Here is a 15,370-nt window from a genome sequence, read left to right on the forward strand (position 1 = left end):
CCAGCCTCAACCTCCCAGGCTCAAGTGAACCTCCCGCCTCAGCCTCCTGAGTAGCTGGGACTACAGGTGTACGCCACCATGTCCAGCTAATTTTTTATTTTGTGTAGAGACAGGTTTTCTGCTTTGTTGCCCAGGCTGGTCTCGAACTCCTGGGCTCAAGCTATCCTCCCACCTCAGCTTCCTCAAGTGCTGGGATTACACGCATGAGCCATTGCACCTGGCCTCTTTAGTGTATATAGAACAAGCAGGAGAGAAGATGTCTGCAAGAATCTAATACCTTCCTAGGAAATCCAGGAAATCAGGATAGGCCTCAGGAATGTGAAATACATTGGTAATGAGAACTCTGAGTACTGGGATAAAGAGTCAGACAGAAGGAGGGAAGGAGAGCTGCTCCCCACTGCTGAGAAGTCCACCTGGGGTAGAAAATGAGCTAGAAAGGGACGGCACAGGTGCCTTGGCTTCAATTGGCTGCAGATTGCTTATTGATAGAGAATAGCCCCTGATGGGGGTACTAGATGGAACTGTTCTGCCTGAAGCCAAGGAAACACATCTCTCTGCCTCTTGGTTTCTGAAAGGGGTTGGGGGGGGACTCTGAAAACCTAGAAAGCAGGCTACCCTTGGAAACAGACCTCTTCCCATCTTGGCAAATTCAGAAATGGCCAAAGTCCCCAGGACAACAGGAAGAGCTAGAGGTACGAGCAGCCAGAGTCACATACGTTGGTCCTTCTCCACCTCTGCTGACCTCAGGAGATCTTGAACTCCACCCTCCCAGGACCACCCCTTGGCTTCACAATTACATGCTGAATTTATACTCGTACTAACTTGCCACTGTGTGGAGGCTGCTAATACACTACAGCTTCTTTAAAGATTGTAGAAAATTTGAAAATAAAACTTTATTATATTAAACCCCTACCTTACAACTTATATGAAAAAAAGCTTCAGATGGACTAAGGATATTAGTGTAAAATAAAATAAAGCCATCCAGAGAAACCAGAGATAAAATACTTTTATAATTTTGGTGTGACCAAGGTCTAGGCCTAATGTAAAAGGCAGAAAATATGTAGGAAAAAATAGCTTTAATTTATACATAAGTATATGTGTCTGTGTGTCTATGTATGCACACACATAACTATACAGAGATATACATCTAACCTGTAATTAAATAAATGAGATTAAAATGTTATACATGTTGCTGTTCGCATAAGTCATTTTGCAGTGAAGGTTTTTTTTTTTCCATTGTTTATCTGCTCATGGCCATCCCATCCCAAGAACACAGTGGTAACAGCCTGGTACGTATTGTTCTATATTTCCTTTATGCTCATATAATCATATACAAATACACAGAGACAGAGAGAAGTTCGGTCACTGTTTTATTATGCACATTTCTCTGCAGTTTGCTCTTACCACTTAATAAGAGATCTTGAAAATCCCCTGTCCTCCAGTGTGCATTTAATGCATTCTTGTTAGCAGCTGACTGGAAAAGGATGAAGCATTTTTCATGTTGATAAACAGGTTTTACTTCTAGAAACATCAATTGTATGACACCAGGATCATATGCTCTGTACGTCTGAATTTCCCGGTATGTGACCTTCTCCCAGTGACAGAAGATCAGGTTCAGGGTGTTGAATTTTTTTATTTATTTTATTTTATTTTATTTTTTGAGATAGAGTCTGGCTCTGTTGTCCAGGCTGGAGTGCAGTGGCGCCATTTCAGCTCACTGCAACCTCCACCTACTGGATTCAAGCAATTCTCCTGCCTCACCCTCCTGAGTAGCTGGGATTACAGGCATACACCACCAGGCGCGGCTAATTTTTGTATTTTTAGTAGAGACGAGGTTTCACCATGTTGCTCAGGCTGGTCTAGAACTCCTGACCTCGTGATCCACCTGCCTCAGTCTCCCAAAGTGCTGGGATTACAGGCGTGAGCCACCGCACACGGCCTCGGGGTGTTGAATTTGACAGCCTAAGAGCACACCCAGTGCCCAAGAAGCGGGGCTAGGGGGGCAGGAGAGGAACAGAGAAACGGATCAGGCATGAAATGGTGTGAAGGGCCTGCGGGAGGGTTAGACAGGCCGCAGGGATAGAGAGGCTCAAGGATTGACACTGCTTTGCCACAGTTTTTCCTCCGACCCCTGTACTGCGCTCCCCTTAGGACATTGTTGGCACCGTGTCACAAAAGAGGTTGGTGGAGGCAAGAGGTTCCTTAAAGGAGGACAGAGGACGCAGCCAGAAATGAAACAGCCCTTTAGTTGAACTAGAAAGGACGGGAACTTCAATTTCAGCCGTTTCGGTCACTTCTCCAACACTGCCACCAAGTGGCTATAGAGGAACAATGCAACTAGCAAACCCAAAGGGAAAGATTGCAAGAGCTGGGCAGTCATAAAATAAAACCACCATGCCTGGCTAATTTTTTTTATTTTTAGTAGAGACAGAATCTCATTCTGTTGCCCAGGCTGGTATCGAGCTCCTGGACTCAAGCGAACCTCCTGCCTCAGACTCCCAAAGTACTGGGATTACAGGTGTGAGCCGCCACTCCTGGCCCCAGCAGTGGTAAAATAAAACCACATCTCACATTCCAGATTAATTTGCATCCGGCAGGTGGAGAGAGAGAACATTTCCATCAACCCAAAAAGTGCCCTCGTGCTGTTTGCTAGTCAGTGCTCCTCCAGAGGTCATTGCCTTTCTGGCTTCCATAGATCAGATTTGCCTGGTCTTGAGCATGATGCAAATAGAATTTTACTGCATATACTCCTTGTCTGACTCATGCGTCTGTGAGATGGGTCCATGCTGTTGCATGTACAGCCTATTCTTATTATCTGCAGTAGCTCTGTTCTATAAAATCATCACAGACCCTGAACCTTTGCTCATAGGGAAAATAGGGGTTAGGTTCCTGGGAGACTCTGCTCATGACAATTTCATCAAGCAATCAGTACATACAAAGAAACAAATGTATCAATCTATGTTTAACGTGTATCAACTGATAAACATGCAGAAACAAAATAAAAGCAAATAACCTGGTTTTATGTGTGTTTCTGTTTAAAGACACCTTGTTAAGTATATATTGGTGATTCATTAACGTTGAACTCATGGCCAACAGCACTGTAATTCATGACTGAACAAAACTTATCCATGCGTATTTTACCCAAAAAACACATCACAGCCTTCTTGCAGTTAGGAACATTAGACGGCACTTTACCCTTATGCTTGGGACCATTTTAAACAGCAAAATCACCAACAAAGCACCACAAAAATGAATTTAATGCTATGTTTAGCACTAAATTGACCACAAAAATGACACTTGTTTTACCACATGACAGCCAGAACAAGAAGGCAGAACTTGGTCTTGTTTGATCTCACTGGGATAACAAATTTTGGCTGCAGTGGGGCACACCAGGAGATTCAAATTTCTCACTGTTCTGTGCAGGTCCAAAATATGGACCATAAGAATACCATGAGTATTTTAGGGCGACAAATAAATATTAGCAAGTAGCCAAATTCTCAAATACAGAATCCATAAATAAAGATCAACTGTATCTGTACTTTGGTCTGTGGAGTTTGTTGTTGTTGTTTTTGAGACAGGCTGTCACCGTGTCACTGAGACTGGAGTGCAGTGGTGGGATCATGGCTCACTGCAGCCTCGACCTCCCTGGCTCAAGCAATCCTCCCACTTCAGCCTCCCGAATAGGTGGGACTACAGGCACACACTACCATGCCAGTTTTTCCAATGGGCTATGAGCTCTATAAAGTCAATCTCAATTCCTCAAAGCAGTCTTCTCATATCTGAAAATATGCCATTCCAGTCAAAGCCTTGGTAAAATACCCAGTGTCTCCACTTGTGACCTGTTACTAAACAAAAACGAAAACAGATTCTTATTGAACCTATGCAAATAGCTGTACTGCCGTAAATTAAGAATACTCAAATAGTTTCCAAATCCTGGAGAAATCAGGTAGAGAGAAATTTTACTCACATGAGTATACTCAATTGTTAAAAGCTATAAATAACTCAGGTTTTCAGCTGGGCACAGTCGCTCATGCCTATAATCCTAGTACTTTGGGAGGTTAAGGTGGGAGGGTAGCTTGAGCCTAGGAATTCAAGACCAGCCAGGGAAACATAGTGAGACCTCATCTCTACAAATAATAATACAAAAAATTATCTCAGTGTGGTGGTGCACACCTGTAGTCCCAGCTACTCGAGAGGCTGAGGTGGGAGGATTGCTTGAACCTGGGCAGTCGAGGTTTCTGTGAGCTGAGATCATGCCACTGCACTCCAGCATGGGCAACAGAGCAAGAACCCATCCCCCAAAAAAGGAAAAGAAAAAAAGTTTTCTTGACTCTGAAAAACAAAACAAAAAAGTATCAGCAATGTTTCAAACAAAAAAGGCATAAAAAATTATTTCAGTTATATATTAGTTCAGTCCCATGTAATTAACCTTTGTTCTGTCCAAGATTGGGCCAGCAATCATCATGAACATATCAGCTCTTCAATGAAAGATCTGGCAATTTTCTCTCTAGTCCAATGACACAGCCTCCAAACTTAGAAACCTGCATTCAAGAGCACCCATCAGAGTCCTTTCCATGAACTTCCCTAAAGAAGAAGTAACTTTTGAACTGTAGCTGATCATAAACTACTTTTTGAAAAGAATCAAAGTAAAACAAGGACTGTCCATGGATGATAGAAGTTTTAGGACAGGCCAGGTGCAGTGGCTCATACCTGTAATCGCAGCATTTTAGGAGGCTGAGGAGGTGGATCACTTGAGTCCAGGAGCTCAAGACCAGCCTGGACAACACAGGGAGACCCTATCTGTACAAAAAATAAAGTAATTAGCTGGGTGTGGTGGCATGAGCCTGTAGTCCCAACTACGGGGGTGCTGAGGTGGGTGGATGACTTGAGCCTGGGAAGCAGAGCTTACTCAGCGAGCCGAGACCATGCCACTGCACTTCAGCCTAGGTGACAGAGTGAGACTCCTATCTAAAAAAAAAAAAAAAAAAAAAAACCAACAGTCATGGTTAAAGATACAATTGACAAGAAAATTTGCTTATTTCTGTGACATGCAATTTATATCAGAATCATAATTATTACTGATAATATAATATATACTAAGACATATCAGGATTACAGGAATCTCATATGATTTTGGAACACATACTAATATTTATTTAACTAAAAGTTAAATAAACATTTGATATTTGACAATGCTTCCTTTATGATTTTAACACACCAAATAAGGCAAATAAGTCCAAAATCTCTTTTGGACTTCAGGGGACCTAATATCTAAAAAAGCTAATAAGGTCAAAAAGACTAAATTTCAAACCTGAAATTTTGATTTTGGAAAGTTTGTCAAATATCAAAAGTTTAAAACACTTCAGATCACAAAATAGGATCACAGGTTATTCATTTAGCCAAAAGGGATAACTCAAATATTTCCAAAAAGAAAAAAAAAAAAACCTTTACTCTTTGATAGAGAGGAGACTCAGTTTCCCAAACAATAAGACCTAATAAAAACAGCACGCAGCCAACTGAATCTGTCTCTTTTCTTTCCTCTTTTTTTTTTTTTTTTCGGCAGTTTACTCAAAAAGTAAGCAAACATATTTTATTGTCTCTTAATTATTACGTGAAAATCTTGTTTAAAAGAGAAAACCAAATTTTGCCTTTCCATAGTATATTAATACTGAAGTTAATTTTTAATAAAATCTTATAAACAAATCCATTCAATCTCAATCACTTTGACCATTTAGAATTTTCTAGTAAAGAACAGATCAGTGCTCTAAGAAAACCCTTTTATTCCAACACAGGGTTTCTGACTCTGGCCCTGCATTGTGTGCTCTTGATATTAATGTTTAATTTGCAGAAAAACTAAATAATACCCTTTAAACTGTAGCCAACTTGATCACACAAAAAATTCCTTTCATAAGATCAATTCACCACAATCTTACTTAAAGCTTCAGTTTTATCCTATCATTTTATCTTAGGACAAAAATTTACTTTCCCAATTTTCCATATCCATTTCATTTTATCTATCATTTTTCCTTCCATTTAAAACAACTTAAAAACCTCTAAGCTAGGAAAAATCACTTTCCCTTAAAAAAAAAAAACACTACATTTCTCTGACCTTTTACCAAAAACACATCCTACTTTCCTTATATACTTTACATATAGAATTTTTCTCTTCTATGTAGTGGTTTTAATTACATATATTAATTACAATGTTAACTCTTCATAATTTTTAAACGAAAAACCTAAGAGATAAGCAATTTAAGTTATGTATCAGATGTGTAGCCCAGGACAAAAGGAGAGAGCTGCAAATAATACATGACCCTTCCCACCACAGCGAGGAGGCATAGTTGGGCCAGAGAGAACTCCATATGTCCCCAGGCCTTACCATGCCATTTTTTAGAGCCTAGAATCTAAAGGTGCTAAGAATGGCAGTCAAACAAGCATCAAAAATATTCCAGAAGCAGTTTATAACCTTAAAACCTCTAGCAAAGATAGCCTCTGACCTACCTAATTCAGATCAAATGTCTACATTAAATCCTGAAGATGTTTCTATTTTATTTCACCAATAATTATAAAATTATCTTTATTTACTAAAGATTATTAAGGTCATGTGAACGAAAAGACATTTGAGTTAAAGTTTCTGTTTTTTTGATAAAGCATTTGATTTAAGCACTTACTTTTTTTCTTTAAGTCAATTAATTGGAGCTCTATTATATATTTTGGTAGTGAAACATCATACACATGACACAGATACACAGATAGAAGCAGATCTTATAGGTTCATACAAGTCTCATTAGCCAGTTTTTAAATAGTTTTTTTTCCCCATACACTCTTCCAATTGCCTATTTTATTGCCCTAGGCAATTATTATCTAGGTAACCCTGTATTTGTCTTTATAAAGGAACACTCTTAGGTGAAATGAGATAGAAAATGTATATTTCAAAAGCACAGAGCTAAGACATTAGTCCTATATATTGTACCATCATTTGCTCAAACCAAGGAAAAAATGGTATAAGTAAAAGTTCAGTTAAGATGGCCAGGAAAAGCTTGCTTGCTTGCTTGCTCTTCCTTTCTCTCTGCTTCTCTGTCTCTCTCTCTCTCTCTTTCTTTTGTATTAGTCTGTTTTCACACTGCTGTAAAGAAATACCTGAGACTGGGTAATTTATAAAGGAAAGAAGTTTAATTGACTCACAGTTCTGCATGGTTGGCAGGCCTCAGGAAACTTACAATTATGGTGGAAGGGGAAGCAGGCATGTCTCACATGGCAGCAGGTGAGAGGGACAGAGAAGAGAGAAGGAAGAACTTCCAAACACTTATAAAACCATCAGAGAAGTGACTCACTCACTATCAATCATGACAGTGACTCACTCACTGTCATGAGAACAGCATGGAGGAAACTGCCCCTATCATCCAATCATCTCCCTTTCTTGACACATGGGGACTACAGGTCCCTTCCTCAGCACATGGGAATTACAATTCGAGATGAGATTTGGGTGGGGACACAGAGCAAAACCATATCACTTTTCATTTTTGAGACAGGGTCTCACTCTGTCACCCAGGCTGGAATGCAGTGGTGTGATCATGGTTCACTGCAGTCTTGACCTCCCAGGCTCGAGCAATCCTCCTGCTTCAGCTTCCCAAGTAGCTGGAACTGTAACCAACTATCCCCATTTTTCTAAGAGATAATTTATTTTTTCTATCTCCTTTTCTCTTTCCTCCTTTTCCCACTTTCAAGTTAGTCCTTTAGAAATGCAAATATAGCCTTTTACCTCCCCTTCACCAGACATTCCCTACAGGGTAAGTTCATTTAACTATCTGCTTAGGAGCTCCAGAAAGGAAATCTCACCCACCAGGAGGTTGCCTTGAGAGATAACAGTCAATTTACAACCCAAAGTACACATGCCCACAAAGACACAGGCAATCACTGCCTTGACCACCTAGTACATAAGGTACCAAGCTAACATGTAGATGCCGCACTTGCTTACTTCCCCCCACCCCATGTGCTGTTCATGTTAAGCCCCCTTTAAAAGTGCTCACTTTCTGCTCCAAAAGCAAAGTGATACCCTTAGGCAGGAAGCCTGTACTTGTTCCCCTTTCTGTTCCAAAAGCAAAGTGATACCCCTAGGCAGGAAGCCTGTACTTGTTCCCCTCAGCTAGCTTTGGAATAAAAAAAAAAAATCACTTTCTTTATACCAGACCTCACTCTTATTAATTGGACTCTGCAAGCAGCAAATAGCTGAACCTGCATTTCGGTTATAATTTTGGTGGCCCATATAGGGAAAGTGCTGCATGCTCTGGGTGAGTCTGTGCCTGACAGCCGGGTTTTGCTACCGGGCAAGGTTTGGGGTCACCTATGAGCACCAGCTGCTCATGGCTAGCAGATCTCATGACAGGAACATTCAGGAACTTCTCATGACAGGAACATTAGGGAACTTCTCAGCAGCTGCCAAAAATGCTTTTGTCTTAGGGGAGCCTCCCTTTTGCCTCACAGAACATCTGCTGCCTTCAACTCTCTGCTGGTACAAAGAAAGTGACCTCTGTAAAACCCAGCAAACTTTGGAAGTGGCTGAGTTAGCTGGAAGTGCACCTGATCACCCTCTGCTTCTTTTGAGATGTCACTGGGGCCCTGTTCTACCCAAGACTTGGCTGCTAGTGACACCATTTGAGCATTTTAGGTGTTCCTATTTGTAAGTGCGGCACCATGGGAGCTTTGCTGGGCCTATGGAACCATTTGGACCTGGGGAGGGGCATTCAGGATCTCACTCAGCCTCCTTGATTGGAGACTCATTTGAAGTATGCTGTTTGTTTGCATGTACTTTGTAAATGGGACCTGATTTCTTTCTTTCCTCTCTACCTCCAATCTCACTCTAACTATCTTCAGAGAGCCACCTACAGCCTTAGTCCTCTCAACTGCAGGCTCCCCTAGCTCCCTATGACTGGAAACAGCTCATCTTGACCAGTGACTTGTAAAGGTGGGAGGGTCCCATCCCATATCATGTGGACCTGGGGTGCTGAGGCTCTCCTGAAGGGGGCATAAACAAGGGTGATGGGAGTATCAACCCTGTGCCGTGTAGTGGCTGGAAGCTCACGAGCTCCCTTTCTATCACTTTACTGTTTCTTCTTTTTATTTCCTTTTCCTCTTTCTCATGCCCTGCTTGTAAAACCTGGCTCCTATGCAGAGGCTGGCCAGACTATATCTTCCTCTATTTTCTTTTCTGCCTGCTTTAAATCTGCTGTTACTTTACTGGTGTTAAGATAAAAACCACCATTTGGATTCAACTGTGTTTTAATAAATGGATGAGTTTACCTTGATATCTCTTGGCTAGAGTTCAAAAATAAAAGCTATAGGATCTTTGTTTACGTGAGTGTGTATATGTGTGTTTATGTGCACACACATGTATTTTGTTATATGTCGCTGCTACAAGGTACCAAATTGACTTAAAGTTAAGGAGTACTCATGAGACTTAAGGAAAATCTTGAATACATAAGCTGGCTTTAAAATTATTGGTAAAATAATATTAGAAATGTCTTATGAATTATCAATATACATTTTTGTTCAGATTTATTGATCAAGTGGTTTCATATTTATTTCTGCCAGATATTATAAGGCATCAAAATTTGGCATAAAAGTTAAAAAACTATAAACCTAGCCCCAAAAAGATGATCTTTGTGTAATTTTTGATAAATAGGACATTTAATGTCGTTTAATAGAAACAGCTAAATCTTCTAAGTCAGCAGTCCCCAACATTTTTGGCACCAGGGACTGGTTTTGTGGAAGACAATTTTTCCATGGACCCCAGGGAGAGGGTAATGGTTTGGGGATGATTCAAGCACATTACATATATTGTGCACTTTATTTCTATTATTATTACATTGTATACATAATGAAATAATTCTACAACTCACCACAATATAGAATCAGTGGGAGCCCTGAGCTTGTTTTCCTGTAACTAGACTGTCCCATCTGGGGATGATGGAAGATAGTGACAGATCATTAGGCATTAGAGTCTTATAAGAAGCACACACCCTAGATCCCTCGCAAGCATAGTTCACAATAGGGTACACACTCCTATGAGAATCTAATGCCACTGCTGATCTGACAGGAGGCGGAGCTCAGGCAGTAATGCAAGCAATGGGGAGTGGCTGTAAATACAGATGAAGTTTCACTCCCTTGCCTGCTGCTTACCTCCTGGTGTGCAGTCTGGCTCCTAACAGGCTATGGACTGGTCCATGGCCTGAGGGTTGGGGACCCCTGTTCTAAGTTATCAACAAAATATCCATGTGTTTGACTATAAGGTTCTTAAGTAAACACCTGATGTTCACAAGCTTTAAAAGTGGTTAATAGAGAAATAACTTTAAATAATGACCACCTTTGTGTCATAACCTAGTTTTCAGAAGTAATCTAAATAAATGGTTAAAAATGAGAAAATGGAGTACCTATAAATGCGACAAATGCTTAGAAAAAATAGACTTTTTGTATAATTAAAAATCTTTTTTTTTTTTGAGACAGGGCCTTGCTCTGTCACCCAGGCTGGGGTGCAGTGGTGTGATCTCTGTTCACTGCAACATCTGTTTCCCAAGCTCAAGGGATGCTTCTGCCTCAGCCTCCTGAGTAGCTGAGACCACAGGAGCATACCACCATAACTCACTTTTTTTTGTATTTTTGGAAGAGACAAGGTCTTGCCATGTTGCCCAGTCTGGTCTCGAACTCCTGAGCTCAAGCAATCTGTCTGCCTTGGCCTCCCAAAGTGCTGGGATGACAGGCGTGAGCCACCACGCCTACCCCTTTTTGGATGTTTATTGAATGTTTGGATCATTTCCACTTAAGAAAGTTTTATTATATGGGAAATATGTTCCAAAATTGTGAACTATAAAATGCTAATATTCCATCTATAAAATGCTAATATCTGATAGGCAGTTCAGGATTTATTGCTTTCCAGGTTTATATAAAATGTGCCAAAGAAGATGTGTTCTTATTTAGAAAAAGAATATTTTCATCTAATTTGAAAGCTAACTAAAAGTTAATTCAAATTATGGATTTGAAAAGGTTATTGCATCCATGTAACTTTCTGTATTACCTTTAAAGTACTTCTGCTGGTAAGTTATAGGGCTTTGACTCCTTAGCCCTAAAAAGGACACATAATAATGTCATGTCTAGCCTTAATTCTCTTGAATAGTTAAAATCCTTTGCAAGCTCAATAGTAACTGCTCTAGACTCCTGGAAAAAGCAATAGCAATCACCTTGTGCTAACTCGGTAGCTAAGGCTTTGCTCTTTCACATTGGCAGCCTAGGTTCAACTCCTGGCTTTGGAAGTAAGTCCTTTCTGGTTGATAGTCATGGGACTTACCATTTGTTGATTCTTTTCCCCCTCCATGGACAGCTTCTGGTTTCCTGTCTTAAATTTTCTTTTCTCTGAGCTACGCTACTGGGAATTCTAGATCTTGTGAAAACTGCTTGCCACCTTTTTTTGGAGATACCTCATACATCCATGGTTAAGTTGTAACCTTAATTAAAGCTTATTGGTTTCACTTGGGAGAATATCTTTGGAAAACATAAAACAAAAAACAAAAGCCTAAAGGCCAGAGATGTCAGCTGTTTTTCCCACCTAGAATCTGGTAATAAGAGATTTTAAAAGATTTTTGTTTTTTGGTTTTTTTTAGAAAAAAAGCTCTATCATTAAAAGTCAGCCTAACTAAACGCTGATATGTATTATATACATATTATATAAGTATATATAATATACAATCACATAACATATATAATTTTTATATATTTTTATGATATAATTTATATATGATAGATATATACATATATTCAGTCAACTGAACTCTGTCTGTCTTCATGCTACCCTCAATGCTCACATGAGAGGGCCTAAGGTAATTTCTGATAGCCTGGGACTCCTTGGGAGAAACAGAGAAGGCACTGCAGACACTGTTTCAGGAGAAGCCTCTGTTTTCCTCATGGAACTCCAAGAATTGTGAGTAGAAAGATCCCTATCAAAATCTAAGGCTCTGTTCTGTTTTGCATTGTGTTACCTGAACTTTTTGACTTTTTGGGGCATCAGAAATTACTCTGCATTACAGTAGAACTTTTACCCTTGGTGTGTAATAGCTAGGTAACAAATATACTTTCAGGGATGGCTAATGGCAGTTGCTTACAGTGAGTGGGCATTACTACAGGCTGGTACTTCTTTCTTCTCGCATTTAAATGAGAAGGAAAACATGCTCTGTTGGCACCTAAAACGCATGGAATGGGGGGTGGGCTGATTATAAAATGGGCTGATTGGCTTTGGTTTGCCCGTCAGCCTCTGGAGAATGTCCTTGAAGTGAAATGCACCAGTGAAACCATTGTACTGTCTTTTCCTGTATCATTTCCTTCAATTTTGGGGGACTCAGGATTCGGTGTAAAAATTGAATCCTTGGTTTTTGGAAATCTGTTCTGCTTTCCAGTGATGCCTGTTTTTCACACGATTAAATGTTAGGCCCTAGAAACTCCATGCTTTCTTGACCCTGTTCCCCAAAGGGCTCCACCCTGAAGCCAGTAATCCAATGAAGAAACTTAAAATCTGGCAAATGAAAAGTCTTCAAACTACCAGATCATCTTCTGTCGTGTATTTATATGTATTGTGTATGTGAAGTTTATATAAAAGAGCTCTAATTATTTGACTTAAAGAAAAACAAGTGCTTAAATCAAATATTTTGTCAGTAAAATAGACACTTTAATGGCTTTTAGTTCATGTGACTTTAGTAATCTTTAGTAAATATAGTTTTCAAGATTATTGGTAAAATAAAAGATGTCTTCAAAATTTATACATTTGGTCTAAATTAGGCAGGTCAGATACTGTCTGCTAGATGTTTTAACGTCATAAACTGCTTCTATGACATTTTTTTTTCTTTTGAAACAGAGTTCACTATTGTTGCCCAGGATGGGAGTGCAATGGCTTGATCTTGGCTCACGACAGCCTCCACCTCCCGGCTTCAAGTGAATCTCCTGCCTCAGCCTCCCAAGTAGCTGGGATTACAGGCATGCGCCACCACACCCAGCTAATTTTGTAGTTTTAGTGGAGACAGGGTTTCTCCATCTTGGTCAGGCTGGTCTCGAACTCCGACCTCAGGTGATCTGCCTGCCTCAGCCTCCCAAAGTGCTGGGATTACAGGCGTGAGCCACCACGCCCAGTCGACATTTTTGATAATCATTTGACTTGTCTGCTTTACAGCTAACAGATTTTTAGATAGGATCTAGGCTGGGAAGAGTCAGACACTGTCTGCAGCTTTGTCTTACTCCTGAGCTCTACAATCCCTTACACAGTTACTTACTTACTTACTTACTTACCAGGTCTTTTGTCAAAAATAAAAGTTGCAAAGAGTTAACACTATGACATGTACTCGAAACTACTAGAAAACCAGTTTAACACACAAGGTGTATAAGGAAAGTAGAGCGTACTTTCGGTAAGAGGTTATAAGAAGGCATGCAAGTATGGCCTTTGTTAAAGGGAATGGTTAGGGGTTTTTTTGGTTTTATTTTTCTTGAGACAGGATCTCAGTTTGTTACCCAGGCTGGAGTGCAGTGGCACGATCACGGCTCACTGCAGTCTCGACCTCCCCGGCTCAAGCCATCCTCCAACTTCAGCTCCATGTGCAACTAGGACTATAGACGTGTGCCACCACATCTGGCTAATTTTTTAAAATTTTTTGTACAGATGAGGTCTCCCTATGTTGCCCAGGCTTGTTTCGAACTCCTAGCCTCAAGCAATCCTCCCACCTTGGCCTCCCAAATTGCTGGGATTACAGGTGTGAGCCACTGTACCCGGCCAATGTAATTTTGTCTAATTCAGAAGTTTTTAAGGATTGTCCTAACCTAAAAGAGTAACAGGAGAAAACTGAAGGTTTAAGCAAGCTGTAAATTGTGAAAGATTGATCTTGTAAAGGAAGTTCTGTGGGTATGAGCAAGTTGGCTAAAATTTGAAGGATATTTTTCAATTCTGTAAATTCAGTATTAAAATAAAGCCACACCTAATTCAGGGTCAGAATCTGGGCCCGTGTGTCTGGATAACAGGGTATTCTTCGAGCATTGATTTGTTCTTTAACAAAATATTGCAAAGGCTTATAAAAGGTTTATGGGAATTTTACCTTATGGTCAACTAATTAAAATTGGATAGATTTCTTTATTAGGTTTAATGAAGCTTTTTTTTTTTTTTTTTTTTTTTTTTTTGACAGGGTCTCCCTCTGTCACCCAGGCTGCAGTGCAGTGGTACAATCTTGAATCACTGCAATCTCCACCTCCTGAGCTCAAGCAATCCTCCCACCTCAGCCTCCCGAGTACCTGGAACTAAAGGCACAAAACACCACGCCCACCTAATTTTCGTATTTTTTTGGTGGAGATGAGACTTCACCACGTTTGCCCAGGCTGGTCTCAAACTCCTGAGCTCAAGAAATCCACCCACCTCAATCTCCCAAAGTGCTGGGATTACAGACATGAGCCACCACACTGGGCCTCCTTTTTTTTTTCTTTGAGACAGGGTCTCCCTCTGTTGCCTAGGCTAAGTGAAATGGTGAAATCACAGCTCACTGCAACTTCAACCACCCAGGCTTAGGTGATCCTCCCACCTCAGCCTCCCAAGTAGCTGGGACCACAGGTATGCACCACCATGCTTGGCTAGTTTTTTTGTATTTTTTGTGTTTCATCATGTTGCCCAGGCTGGTCTCGAACTCCTGGGCTCAAGCAATCCGCACCTCAGCCTCCCAAAGTGCTGGGATTATAGGTGTGAGCCACGACCCCTGGCCTTTTATTAAGAATAGTACACTAATGCAAAGATGCAATTTGGCTTTCTCTTTTGAACAAGATTTTCATGTAATTACTAAAAGATAACGAAAGTTTTTTTTGTTTGTTTTTTGTTTTGCCTTTTAAATAAACAACCAAAAAAAAAAAAAAAAACCCAGAAGGGAGAGAGAGAAAAGTCAGATTCAGGTTGGCCTCATGCTGTCTTTACTGGGTCTTGTGTGGAAAGTTGAGTCTACCCTCTATCAACAAGTAACATTTTTGCTTTTTAAAAATATCTGAGCTGCCACCACAGCTACCACAGCCTCTGGGAGCCTAGAAAAGAGGATTGAGAAGAGTGAATGACTCAGTCCCCTGATGGCAGTGGTGGTTGTGGCCGGGGAGGCATGATGACGAGGTGGGGGCGCTGCTGCTGCGAGGAGCAGGCAATGGTGGGGTGGCGTGGTGGGGGTGGTGGTGGGGGTGAGGACGGGGCAGGGTGTTGGGGGGTGGCACATGAATAAAAAGAAAAAGAATCACCAAAAGCAGGGAAAAGTGGAAAAAGTTTAAAAGAAGGACAAGACACAGTAAGATCAGAGCAAACTTCCTTCAGGAAAAA

General features: G+C 40.6%; 1 protein-coding gene across 2 annotated transcripts in view; it reads left to right on the forward strand.

Moving 5' to 3' along the window:
* The window catches only part of AKR1D1 (aldo-keto reductase family 1 member D1), a 114,798-nt gene that overhangs the window by 4,597 nt on the left and 94,831 nt on the right, over window positions 1-15,370 (forward strand). The window lies entirely within an intron of this gene.

The sequence above is a fragment of the Pongo abelii genome, chromosome 6 (assembly GCF_028885655.2).
Source record: "Pongo abelii isolate AG06213 chromosome 6, NHGRI_mPonAbe1-v2.0_pri, whole genome shotgun sequence".
Classification (NCBI taxonomy): Eukaryota; Metazoa; Chordata; class Mammalia; order Primates; family Hominidae; genus Pongo; species Pongo abelii.